Below are 13912 nucleotides of genomic sequence, written 5' to 3' on the forward strand. Positions count from 1 at the left end.
GCGCACACACTCATACTGAGACATGCACACTGTCACTCACACTGAGGCACACACACTCATACTGAGACACGCACACTGACACTCACACTGAGGTGCACACACTCATACTGAGACACGCACACTGTCACTCACACTGAGGCACAGACACTCATACTGAGACATGCACACTGTCACTCACACTGAGGCACACACCTTCATACTGAGACACACACTCATATTGAGACATGCACACTGACACTCACACTGAGGCGCACACACTCATACTGAGACATGCACACTGACACTCACAATGAGGCACACACACTCATACTGAGACACGCACACTGACACTCACAATGAGGCACACACACTCATACTGAGACACGCACACTGACATTCACACTGAGGCGCACACACTCATACTGAGACACGTACACTGACACTCACACTGAGGCGCGCACACTCATACTGAGACACGCACACTGACACTCACACTGAGGCACACACACTCATACTGAGACACGCACACTGACACTCACACTGAGGCGCACACACTTATACCGAGACACACACTCATACTGAGACACGCACACTGACACTCACACTGAGGCGCACACACTCATACTGAGACACGCACACTGACACTCATACTGAGACACGCACACTGACACTCACACTGAGGCGCACACACTCATACTGAGACACGCACACTGACACTCACACTGAGGCACACACACTCATACTGAGACACGCACACTGACACTCACACTGAGGGGCACACACTCATACTGAGACACGCACACTGACACTCACACTGAGGCGCACACACTCATACTGAGACACGTACACTGCCACTCATACTGAGACACGCACACTGACACTCACACTGAGGCGCACACACTCATACTGAGACACGCACACTGACACTCATACTGAGACACTCACACTGAGGCGCACACACTCATACTGAGACACGCACTGACACTCACACTGAGGCGCACACACTCATACTGAGACACGCACACTGACACTCACACTGAGGCGCACACACTCATACTGAGACACGCACACTGACACTCATACTGAGACACTCACACTGAGGCGCACACACTCATACTGAGACACGCACACTGACACTCACACTGAGGCGCACACACTCATACTGAGACACGCACACTGACACTCATACTGAGACACGCACACTGACACTCACACTGAGGCGCACACACTCATACTGAGACACGCACACTGACACTCATACTGAGACACTCACACTGAGGCGCACACACTCATACTGAGACACGCACACTGACACTCACTGAGGCACACACACTCATACTGAGACACGCACACTGACACTCACACTGAGGCACACACACTCATACTGAGACACGCACACTGACACTCACACTGAGGCGCACACACTCATACTGAGACATGCTCAGTGTCGGACTGGCACATGAAGGGCCCACCGGGGGAATGCTGCTGTAGGGGCCCATGCTTAAAGGTGTAGCCAGGTTCCAGTGGGTGCGTGGCCAGCCACCACAGAGGTTTGGCTAACCATTACATGTTCTGTGCCCCTTGGTAAACATATAATAAACCAAATTATTGTGAAGTATAATGTAACATATGTATAATGCATAAATCCAGTACACTAGGATAGTCTGGAACCTGATCCCCAGAGGGGAGGAGGGCCTACAGGTAGTGGGGCCCACCGGTGGTTTCCCCTGTGGGCCAGTCCAACCCTGGACATGCACACTGTCACTCACACTGAGGCACACACACTCATACTGAGACACACACTCATACTGAGACACGCACACTGACACTCACACTGAGGCGCACACACTCATACTGAGACACGCACACTGACACTCATACTGAGACACGCACACTGACACTCACACTGAGGCGCACACACTCATACTGAGACACGCACACTGACACTCACACTGAGGCGCACACACTCATACTGAGACATGCACACTGTCACTCACACTGAGGCACACACACTCATACTGAGACACGCACACTGACACTCACACTGAGGTGCACACACTCATACTGAGACACGCACACTGTCACTCACACTGAGGCACAGACACTCATACTGAGACATGCACACTGTCACTCACACTGAGGCACACACCTTCATACTGAGACACACACTCATATTGAGACATGCACACTGACACTCACACTGAGGCGCACACACTCATACTGAGACATGCACACTGACACTCACAATGAGGCACACACACTCATACTGAGACACGCACACTGACACTCACAATGAGGCACACACACTCATACTGAGACACGCACACTGACATTCACACTGAGGCGCACACACTCATACTGAGACACGTACACTGACACTCACACTGAGGCGCGCACACTCATACTGAGACACGCACACTGACACTCACACTGAGGCGCACACACTCATACTGAGACACGCACACTGACACTCACACTGAGGCATTTGCACTTTTACTGAGACACACAGACACACTGAGGCACACACACACTGACACACACTACCACAGTAGTTACCTCCAGGCTGGAGGTGCCAGCTCACACTGCAGGAGACAGCAAAGTAGGCAAAGCAGCAGTCAGATCGCAGGAGACTTGGCACAGTCGGGGGCGTGGCTTAATCACGGATATGTGACCACGCCCCTTTTTAGAAAAATAACCCCTCACCATCAAGCAGCAGGCTCCAAAGCCATTCCGACACTAGCTGGTGTACACAGTGCCCCCCCCCCCTTCCACTACTACTCTCTGCAGCCCTGTCACGGGGGGGGGGGGGGGGGGGAGGGGGGGAAGTCTCTAGTGATCTGTGGGTGTGAGCTGCCCCCCTTCCCACGTTACTTTCATTCACTCTCTCCCCCCCTCACCTGGGTCCTGGCCTCGGCATATGTGTCTTCCGCAGAGGTGTCAGTGCTGCTCCCTGGGAGAGAGCAGTGGAGGAAGGGAGTTAGTGCCGCCCGCTGCATAAAGCACTCCCAGCTCTCTGCACCTGGCTCTCGCGGTACTGTCTTCTGCTCTCCCCCCTTCTCCATGTACCGCTGCAAGAACAGTGCTGTGAGTAAGGAGGCAGGGAGGGGGGAGCCGCTCATAGTCATCGCCGCATTCACTCTGTCTCCTCGGCATCCCGGCGCGCTGCAGCTGGAGAATTGCCTGACGTGTCCCGCCGCCACTTCTCCCAGCCGCGTCTATGTGATTGGACCAGCGGATCCAGCACTGGATCCGCTGTCCAATCACAGGTGCCTCGCTAGCAGGGGTGTGCTTTCCCTGCTAGTGAGGCACTTGTATAAGTGCCGCTTTCCACTGTTTTTGTGATAGGCTTTTACAGCCCAGCGCATAGCCCCGCCCCCCGCTTTGTCCCGTTCCCACTGGTTACGGGAGGCACTAGCTGTCAGTGCCTCCCAAATGTAGTACATGCGGACTACAATCATTATAATAATACAAAGAGGGTACATCTGACACAGAATATATGTCTTATGTATCTTCTTTGTATTATTTTAATCATTAGTGACAGGGGAGGCACTGCCTCCCCTGCCTCCCCTGACTGCACGTCCCTGGTGTCTAGTGTGTGTGTGTGTGTGTGTGTGTGTGTGTGTGTGTGTGTGTGTGTGTGTGTGTGTATGTGTGACTGTCTGCATAATGTGTGTAAGCGTCACTGGTACAGGGGGCGTTACGTGTGTAAGCGTCACTGGTACAGGGGGCGCTATGTGTGTAAGCGTCACTGGTAAAGGGGGCGTTATGTGTGTAAGCGGCACTGGTACAGGGGGCGTTACGTGTGTAAGCGGTACTGGTAGAGGGGGCGTTATGTGTGTAAGCGGTACTGGTAGAGGGGGCATTACGTGTGTAAGCGTCACTGGTACAGGGGGCATTACGTGTCTAAGCGGCACTGGTACAGGGGGCGTTACGTGTGTAAGCGGCACTGGTACAGGGGGCGTTACGTGTGTGTCACTGGTACAGGGGGCGTTACGTGTGTAAGTGGTACTGGTAGAGGAGGCATTACGTGTGTAAGCGTCACTGGTACAGGGGGGGGCGTGACATGTGTAAGCGTCACTGGTTCAGGGGGCATTATATGTGTAAGTGTCTCTACTACAGGGGTCATTATGTGCGCTGTGCATTTGTAAAGTATGCAAGGGTGCAAATTTATAGTTTACAGGGGGGCGCCGAACACTCTAGCAACGGCCCTGACTGCACACCCACTGTACTGCGCTGCACTGTCACCTTTTACATTGATTCAGCGTCCAGACATTACCCTCCGCGATATCACGCACTCTATCCGCTACATTAACCATCTCGAGGCTTCCAGGCCGGCAGCCCAGGTGCTGTGTTGTGGAGTCAGGGCCTCTGGGGATCTGGGCGCGGTTGTGGCGGGGAGGCACTTCTGTGACATCACACGCAGAGGAGGCTCCGGGGCTCAGAGAGTATGCGGTGCAGGGAGGCCTATGAAAGTCTTCTGCTGCGCCGCTTTCATACACATCTATGCTGGTGGCCGCAGCAGCTTTTTTTCCACCTGCGGCGCGGCTAGGGAGTGGGGATTGTTGATGCCGGAGGGGGCAGGTGGACTGGCAGCAAGACATTGGTGGTCATTCCGAGTTGATCGTTCGCTAGCAGTTTTTAGCAGCCGTGCAAACGCTATGCCGCTGCCCACTGGGAGTGTATTTTAGCTTAGCAGAAGTGCGAACGAAGGGATCGGAGAGCGGGTCCAAAAATATTTTGTGCAGTTTCAGAGTAGCTTCAGACCTACTCGGCGCTTGTGATCACTTCAGACCATTCAGTTCCTGATTTGACGTCACAAACACGCCCTGCGTTCGCCCAGCCACGCCTGCGTTTTTCCGAACATTCCCTGAAAACGGTCAGTTGACACCCAGAAATGCCCTCTTCCTGTCAATCACTCTGCGGCTTCCTGTGCGACTGAAAAGTATCGCTAGACCCTGTGTAAAACTACATTGTTCGTTGTAATAGTATGCCGCACGTGCGCATTGCGCTGCATATGCATGCGCAGAAGTGCAGAGTTTTTGCCTGATCGCTGCACAGCGAACGAATGCAGCTAGCGATCAACTTGGAATGACCCCCATAGGACGCTGCAGTAAAAGGATGTTTTTTTCCCTATCTACAGCGCAGAGACTTGCTGCAGGTGCAGTGACACACCCTCCAGCTGCACATTTCTGGCAGGTACAGTCCCTTTTCTTTATGGTCTGTACCGTTTTTTGACTCTCCAAGCTTCCATTGAAAGTATAGGAAAAAGGGGCGTGGACACGGCGCTGTACCCGTGGCCACGCCGCTTTTTTGAATGTGCATCAGTGTTTATGTGTAAAGTGTTGGAGGGTGTGATGCTGCAGATGCAGTGGGACTATTTTGGGGTGTGGGGCTGGAGCTGCAGCTCCATCAGCCCCATTGCTAATCCTGCTCTGTGAAAACACAGCAGGCAAAGGGAAGAGCCTCCCATTGGATGTAACCTGTGTGGGAGGGCGTTTCTCACCCAATCAGGTGTGGACTGGGTGTGATAGATCTGCCACTAACCCAATGAGAGCTCCAAGCCACGCCCAGCGTTAGAGGGCCAGGCACAGAAAATCACAGGGCTATTATATAGGAGATGTATATTTACTCACTTTTATATATACGTATATACTGTATATGTATGTATATATATATATATATATATATATATATATATACACAGAGCCGGCCCTAGCCAATTTGATGCCCTAGGCAAAATTTTGTCTGGTGCCCCCTAGCTCCGCCGCTAGTTCTGCATCTGTACCTGCAACGCTCAGGTAGTGGGGCCCACCGGGGGGTTACCCTGTGGGCCAGTTCAACTCTGCACAATGCCACACAGTAATGACCATAATACATATAATTCCACACAGTAAAGGAACCTTACACATATGCCCCACATTAGTAATGCCCATAATACACATAATGCCACACAGTAATGCACCTTACACATATGCCCCACATTAGTAATGCCCATAATAATACACATAATGCCACACAGTAATGCACCTTACACATATGCCCCACATTAGTAATGCCCATAATACACATATACTGCAACAGATACTGCCACACTTGCTGGTTATACAAAAAGATCAGTATCAAACATGTAGAAACTGTCCATTCTCTTCACTATTCAGTGTGTTTGCTGGTGTCTGTTACTCCCGTTAACTGCATGCACTTTACTTTATACTGTGGGAGCTAAATGCTCTGCCCTCCAGTCTGATGTGTCCGAAAGTCACGCTGCACTGATGTTTCATATAGAAATAGCACAACGCAACTTACTGACCACGTTACAGTGCTAGATGGCAGGGGAATTTTACGGTATGGACTGACTAGGAAATAAAGTGTGGGGAGAACACTGCCCATGTTATGTCCCTGCAGACACCTGGGGTTTGCACAGGGATAAGGGACACACACAGGATGGCAGGGTCCCCCTCCCCCATGTGCACAAGCAGTATAGGTGATGTCAGGTTTCTGTGAAGCAGTCTTCCAAAATACACATGTGTTATCATAAGAAGCCATCCAGTAATAACCTTATATAGTCAGTAAAAATGTCACAGGTCCAGGAATTGCATTTACTGGGCTTCTGCTGTCTGTCTGAGGTCTCACAAGTCAGGGGCATTCAAGCATGTCAGAGGAAGTTTAAGCACAGTGTGCATTTTTTTTTGACAAATGTAAACAGCAGTGTATACAAGTACTGATTGAATACATTTGGAAAGTAACAGTTAGTTTGCGGACTGTCCCTCTCAGCATGAGATGCTGCAGGGACATGCTTGGATGCCCCTAGACATGCTTGAATGCCCTAGGCAAATGCCTAGCCTGCCTATAGCTAAGGCCGGCTCTGTATATACACACACACACATATATATGTATATATATATATTTATATAATCACAATGAGAAATATATGAAACTGGTTTAAAAAAATATATTTACTAACATCTTCTATTAGTGCCTGCATACTAGTGATGAGCGGGTTCGGTTCCTCGGAAACCGAACCCCCCCGAACTTCACCCATTTTACACGGGTCCGAGGCATACTCGGATTCTCCCATATGGCTCGGTTAATCCGAGCGCGCCCAAACGTCATCATCCCACTGTCGGATTCTCGCGAGAATCGGATTCTATATAAGCAGCCGCGCCTCGCCGCTATTTTAACTCGTGCATTGGAAATGTTAGGGAGAGGACGTGGCTGGCGTCCTCTCCGTTTATTAATCTTGAATTCTTGATGCAAAAATAATTGTGCTTATTGCTTAATTGTGGGGACTGGAGAGCAGCTGTTTTATATAGGAGGAGTACAGTGCAGAGTTTTGCTGACAGTGACCACCAGTATACGTTGTCTGCCTGAAAAACACTCCATATCTGTGCTCAGTGTGCTGCATATATCTGTGCTCACACTGCTTAATTGTGGGGACTGGGGACCACCAGTATATTATATAGGAGGAGTACAGTGCAGAGTTTTGCTGACCAGTGACCACCAGTATACATTGTCTGCCTGAAAAACACTCCATATCTGTGCTCAGTGTGCTGCATATATCTGTGCTCACACTGCTTTATTGTGGGGACTGGGGACCAGCAGTATTATATAGGAGGAGTACAGTGCAGAATTTTGCTGACAGCGACCACCAGTATACGTTGTCTGCCTGAAAAACACTCCATATCTGTGCTCAGTGTGCTGCATATATATGTGCTCACACTGCTTAAATGTGGAGACTGGGGAGCAGCTGCATTATATAGGAGGAGTACAGTGCAGAGTTTTGCTGACAGTGACCACCAGTATACGTTGTCTGCCTGAAAAACACTCCATATCTGTGCTCAGTGTGCTGCATATATCTGTGCTCACACTGCTTTATTGTGGGGACTGGGGACCACCAGTATATTATATAGGAGGAGTACAGTGCAGAGTTTTGCTGACAGTGACCACCAGTATACGTTGTCTGCCTGAAAAACACTCCATATCTGTGCTCAGTGTGCTGCATATATCTGTGCTCACAATGCTTTATTGTGGGGACTGGGGACCACCAGTATATTATATAGGAGGAGTACAGTGCAGAGTTTTGCTGACCAGTGACCACCAGTATACGTTGTCTGCCTGAAAAACACTCCATATCTGTGCTCAGTGTGCTGCATATATCTGTGCTCACACTGCTTTATTGTGGGGACTGGGAACCACCAGTATATTATATAGGAGGAGTACAGTGCAGAGTTTTGCTGACCAGTGACCACCAGTATACATTGTCTGCCTGAAAAACACTCCATATCTGTGCTCAGTGTGCTGCATATATCTGTGCTCACACTGCTTTATTGTGGGGACTGGGGACCACCAGTATATTATATAGGAGGAGTACAGTGCAGAGTTTTGCTGACCAGTGACCACCAGTATACGTTGTCTGCCTGAAAAACACTCCATATCTGTGCTCAGTGTGCTGCATATATCTGTGCTCACACTGCTTTATTGTGGGGACTGGGGACCACCAGTATATTATATAGGAGGAGTACAGTGCAGAGTTTTGCTGACCAGTGACCACCAGTATACATTGTCTGCCTGAAAAACACTCCATATCTGTGCTCAGTGTGCTGCATATATCTGTGCTCACACTGCTTTATTGTGGGGACTGGGGACCAGCAGTATTATATAGGAGGAGTACAGTGCAGAGTTTTGCTGACAGTGACCACCAGTATATATAGTAGTACGGTACGGAAGGCCACTGCTCTACCTACCTCTGTGTCGTCAAGTATACTATCCATCTAGATTCTATACCTGTGGTGCATTTTAGTTTTGCAGTTTGCTGACAGTGACCACCAGTATATATAGCAGTACGGTACGGAAGGCCACTGCTCTACCTACCTCTGTGTCGTCAAGTATACTATCCATCCATACCTGTGGTGCATTTTAGTTGTGCGCAGTATATATAGTAGTAGGCCATTGCTATTGATACTGGCATATAATTCCACACATTAAAAAATGGAGAACAAAAATGTGGAGGTTAAAATATGGAAAGATCAAGATCCACTTCCACCTCGTGCTGAAGCTGCTGCCACTAGTCATGGCCGAGACGATGAAATGCCATCAACATCGTCTGCCAAGGCCGATGCCCAATGTCATAGTAGAGAGCATGTAAAATCCAAAAAACAAAAGTTCAGTAAAATGACCCAAAAATCAAAATTGAAAGTGTCTGATGAAAAGCGTAAACTTGCCAATGTGCCATTTACCACACGGAGTGGCAAGGAACGGCTGAGGCCCTGGCCTATGTTCATGTCTAGTGGTTCAGATTCATATGAGGATGGAAGCACTCATCCTCTCGCTAGAAAAATGAAAAGACTTAAGCTCAAAAGCACAGCAAAGAACTGTGCGTTCTTCTAAATCACAAATCCCCAAGGAGAGTCCAATTGTGTCGGTTGCGATGCCTGACCTTCCCAACACTGGACGGGAAGAGCTTGCGCCTTCCACCATTTGCACGCCCCCTGCAAGTGCTGGAAGGAGCACCCGCAGTCCAGTTCCTGATAGTCAAATTGAAGATGTCACTGTTGAAGTACACCAGGATGAGGATATGGGTGTTGCTGGCGCTGGGGAGGAAATTGACAAGGAGGATTCTGATGGTGAGGTGGTTTGTTTAAGTCAGTCACCCGGGGAGACACCTGTTGTCCGTGGGACGAATATGGCCATTGACATGCCTGGTCAAAATACAAAAAAAATCAGCTCTTCGGTGTGGAATTATTTCAACACAAATGCGGACAACAGGTGTCAAGCCGTGTGTTGCCTTTGTCAAGCTGTAATAAGTAGGGGTAAGGATGTTAACCACCTAGGAACATCCTCCCTTATACGTCACCTGGACCGCATTCATCAGAAGTCAGTGACAAGTTCAAAAACTTTGGATGACAGCGGAAGCAGCCCACTGACCACTAAATCCCTTCCTCGTAACCAAGCTCCTGCAAACCACACCACCAACTCACTCAGTGTCAATTTCCACCTTACACAGGAAAGCCAATAGTCCTGCAGGCCATGTCACTGGCAAGTCTGATGAGTCCTCTCCTGCCTGGGATTCCTCCGATGCATCCTTGAGTGTAATGCCTACTGCTGCTGGCGCTGCTGTTGTTGCTGCTGGGAGTCGATCGTCATCCCAGAGGGGAAGTCGCAAGACCACTTGTACTACTTCCAGTAAGCAATTGACTGTCCAACAGTCCTTTGCGAGGAAGATGAAATATCACAGCAGTCATCCTGCTGCAAAGCGGATAACTCAGGTCTTGTCAGCCTGGGTGGTGAGAAACGTGTTTCCGGTATCCACCGTTAATTCAGAGGCAACTAGAGACTTGTTTGAGGTACTGTGTCCCCGGTACCAAATACCATCTAGGTTCCATTTCTCTAGGCAGGCGATACCGAAAACTTACACAGACGTCAGAAAAAGAGTCACCAGTGTCCTAAAAAATGCAGTTGTACCCAATGTCCACTTAATCACGGACATGTGGACAAGTGGAGCAGGGCAGACTCAGGACTATATGACTGTGACAGCCCACAGGGTAGATGTATTGCCTCCCGCAGCAAGAACAGCAGCGGCGGCACCAGTAGCAACATCTTGCAAACGCCAACTCGTTCCTAGGCAGGCTACGCTTTGTATCACCGCTTTCCATAAGAGGCACACAGCTGACAACCTCTTACGGAAACTGAGGAACATCATCGCAGAATGGCTTACCCCAATTGGACTCTCCTGGGGATTTGTGACATCGGACAACGCCAGCAATATTGTGCGTGCATTACATCTGGGCAAATTCCAGCACGTCCCATGTTTTGCACATACATTGAATTTGGTGGTGCAGAAATATTTAAAAAACGACAGGGGCGTGCAAGAGATGCTGTCGGTGGCCCGAAGAATTGCGGGCCACTTTCGGCATTCACCCTCCGCATGCCGAAGACTGGAGCACCAGGAAACACTCCTGAACCTGCCCTGCCATCATCTGAAGCAAGAGGTGGTAACGAGGTGGAATTCAACCTTCTATATGCTTCAGAGGATGGAGGAGCAGCAAAAAGCCATTCAAGCCTATACATCTGCCCACGATATAGGCAAAGGAGGGGGAATGCACCTGACTCAAGCGCAGTGGAGAATGATTTCAACGTTGTGCAAGGTTCTTCAACCCTTTGAACTTGCCGTGAAGTCAGTTCAGACACTGCCAGCCTGAGTCAGGTCATTCCCCTCATCAGGCTTTTGCAGAAGAAGCTGGAGACATTGAAGGAGGAGCTAAAACAGAGCGATTCCGCTAGGCATGTGGGACTTGTGGATGGAGCCCTTAATTCGCTTAACCAGGATTCACGGGTGGTCAGTCTGTTGAAATCAGAGCACTACATTTTGGCCACCGTGCTCGATCCTAGATTTAAAACCTACGTTGTATCTCTCTTTCCGGCAGACACAAGTCTGCAGAGGTTCAAAGACCTGCTGGTGAGAAAATTGTCAAGTCAAGCAGAACGTGACCCGTCAACAGCTCCTCCTTCACATTCTCCCGCAACTGGGGGTGCAAGGAAAAGGCTAAGAATTCCAAGCCCACCCGCTGGCGGTGATGCAGTGCAGTCTGGAGCGAGTGCTGACATCTGGTCCGGACTAAAGGACCTGGCAACGATTACTGACATGTCATCTACTGTCACTGCATATGATTCTGTCACCATTGAAAGAATGGTGGAGGATTATATTAGAGATGAGCGGGTTCGGTTTCTCTGAATCCGAACCCGCCCGAACTTCATGTTTTTTTTCACGGGTCCGAGCGACTCGGATCTTCCCGCCTTGCTCGGTTAACCCGAGCGCGCCCGAACGTCATCATGACGCTGTCGGATTCTCGCGAGGCTCGGATTCTATCGCGAGACTCGGATTCTATATAAGGAGCCGCGCGTCGCCGCCATTTTCACACGTGCATTGAGATTGATAGGGAGAGGACGTGGCTGGCGTCCTCTCCATTTAGATTAGGGTTGAGAGAGAGAGAGAGAGATTGACCTGAGGCTGTGATACTGTAGAAGAGAGTGCAGAGTTTAGTGACTGACGACCACAGTGACCACCAGACAGTGCAGTTGTTTGTTTTATTTAATATATCCGTTCTCTGCCTGAAAAAAACGATACACACAGTGACTCAGTCACATACCATATCTGTGTGCACTGCTCAGCCCAGTGTGCTGCATCAATGTATATATATATCTGACTGTGCTCAGCTCACACAGCTTATAATTGTGGGGGAGACTGGGGAGCACTGCAGTGCCAGTTATAGGTTATAGCAGGAGCCAGGAGTACATAATATTATATTAAAATTAAACAGTGCACACTTTTGCTGCAGGAGTGCCACTGCCAGTGTGACTAGTGACCAGTGACCTGACCACCAGTATATATAATATTAGTAGTATACTATCTCTTTATCAACCAGTCTATATTAGCAGCAGACACAGTACAGTGCGGTAGTTCACGGCTGTGGCTACCTCTGTGTCGGCACTCGGCAGCCCGTCCATAATTGTATATACCACCTAACCGTGGTTTTTTTTTCTTTCTTTATAGTCATACTAGTTACGAGTATACTATCTCTTTATCAACCAGTCTATATTAGCAGCAGACACAGTACAGTGCGGTAGTTCACGGCTGTGGCTACCTCTGTGTCGGCACTCGGCAGCCCGTCCATAATTGTATATACCACCTAACCGTGGTTTTTTTTTCTTTCTTTATACATACATACTAGTTACGAGTATACTATCTCTTTATCAACCAGTATATATTAGCAGCAGACACAGTACAGTGCGGTAGTTCACGGCTGTGGCTACCTCTGTGTCGGCACTCGGCAGCCCGTCCATAATTGTATATACCACCTAACCGTGGTTTTTCTTTCTTTCTTTATACATACATACTAGTTACGAGTATACTATCTCTTTATCAACCAGTCTATATATTAGCAGCAGACACAGTACAGTGCGGTAGTTCACGGCTGTGGCTACCTCTGTGTCGGCACTCGGCAGCCCGTCCATAATTGTATATACCACCTAACCGTGTTTTTTTTTTCTTTCTTTATACATACATACTAGTTACGAGTATACTATCTCTTTATCAACCAGTCTATATATTAGCAGCAGACACAGTACAGTGCGGTAGTTCACGGCTGTGGCTACCTCTGTGTCGGCACTCGGCAGCCCGTCCATAATTGTATATACCACCTAACCGTGGTTTTTTTTTCTTTCTTTATACATACATACTAGTTACGAGTATACTATCTCTTTATCAACCAGTCTATATATTAGCAGCAGACACAGTACAGTGCGGTAGTTCACGGCTGTGGCTACCTCTGTGTCGGCACTCGGCAGCCCGTCCATAATTGTATATACCACCTAACCGTGGTTTTTTTTTCTTTCTTTATACATACATACTAGTTACGAGTATACTATCTCTTTATCAACCAGTCTATATATTAGCAGCAGACACAGTACAGTGCGGTAGTTCACGGCTGTGGCTACCTCTGTGTCGGCACTCGGCAGCCCGTCCATAATTGTATATACCACCTAACCGTGGTTTTTTTTTCTTTCTTTATAGTCATACTAGTTACGAGTATACTATCTCTTTATCAACCAGTCTATATTAGCAGCAGACACAGTACAGTGCGGTAGTTCACGGCTGTGGCTACCTCTGTGTCGGCACTCGGCAGCCCGTCCATAATTGTATATACCACCTAACCGTGGTTTTTTTTTTCTTTCTTTATAGTCATACTAGTTACGAGTATACTATCTCTTTATCAACCAGTCTATATTAGCAGCAGACACAGTACAGTGCGGTAGTTCACGGCTGTGGCTACCTCTGTGTCGGCACTCGGCAGCCCGTCCATAATTGTATATACCACCTAACCGTGGTTTTTTTTTCTTTCTTTATACATACATACTAGTTACGAGTATACTATCTCTT

Source organism: Pseudophryne corroboree, chromosome 4, assembly GCF_028390025.1.
Source record: "Pseudophryne corroboree isolate aPseCor3 chromosome 4, aPseCor3.hap2, whole genome shotgun sequence".
Taxonomy (NCBI): domain Eukaryota; kingdom Metazoa; phylum Chordata; class Amphibia; order Anura; family Myobatrachidae; genus Pseudophryne; species Pseudophryne corroboree.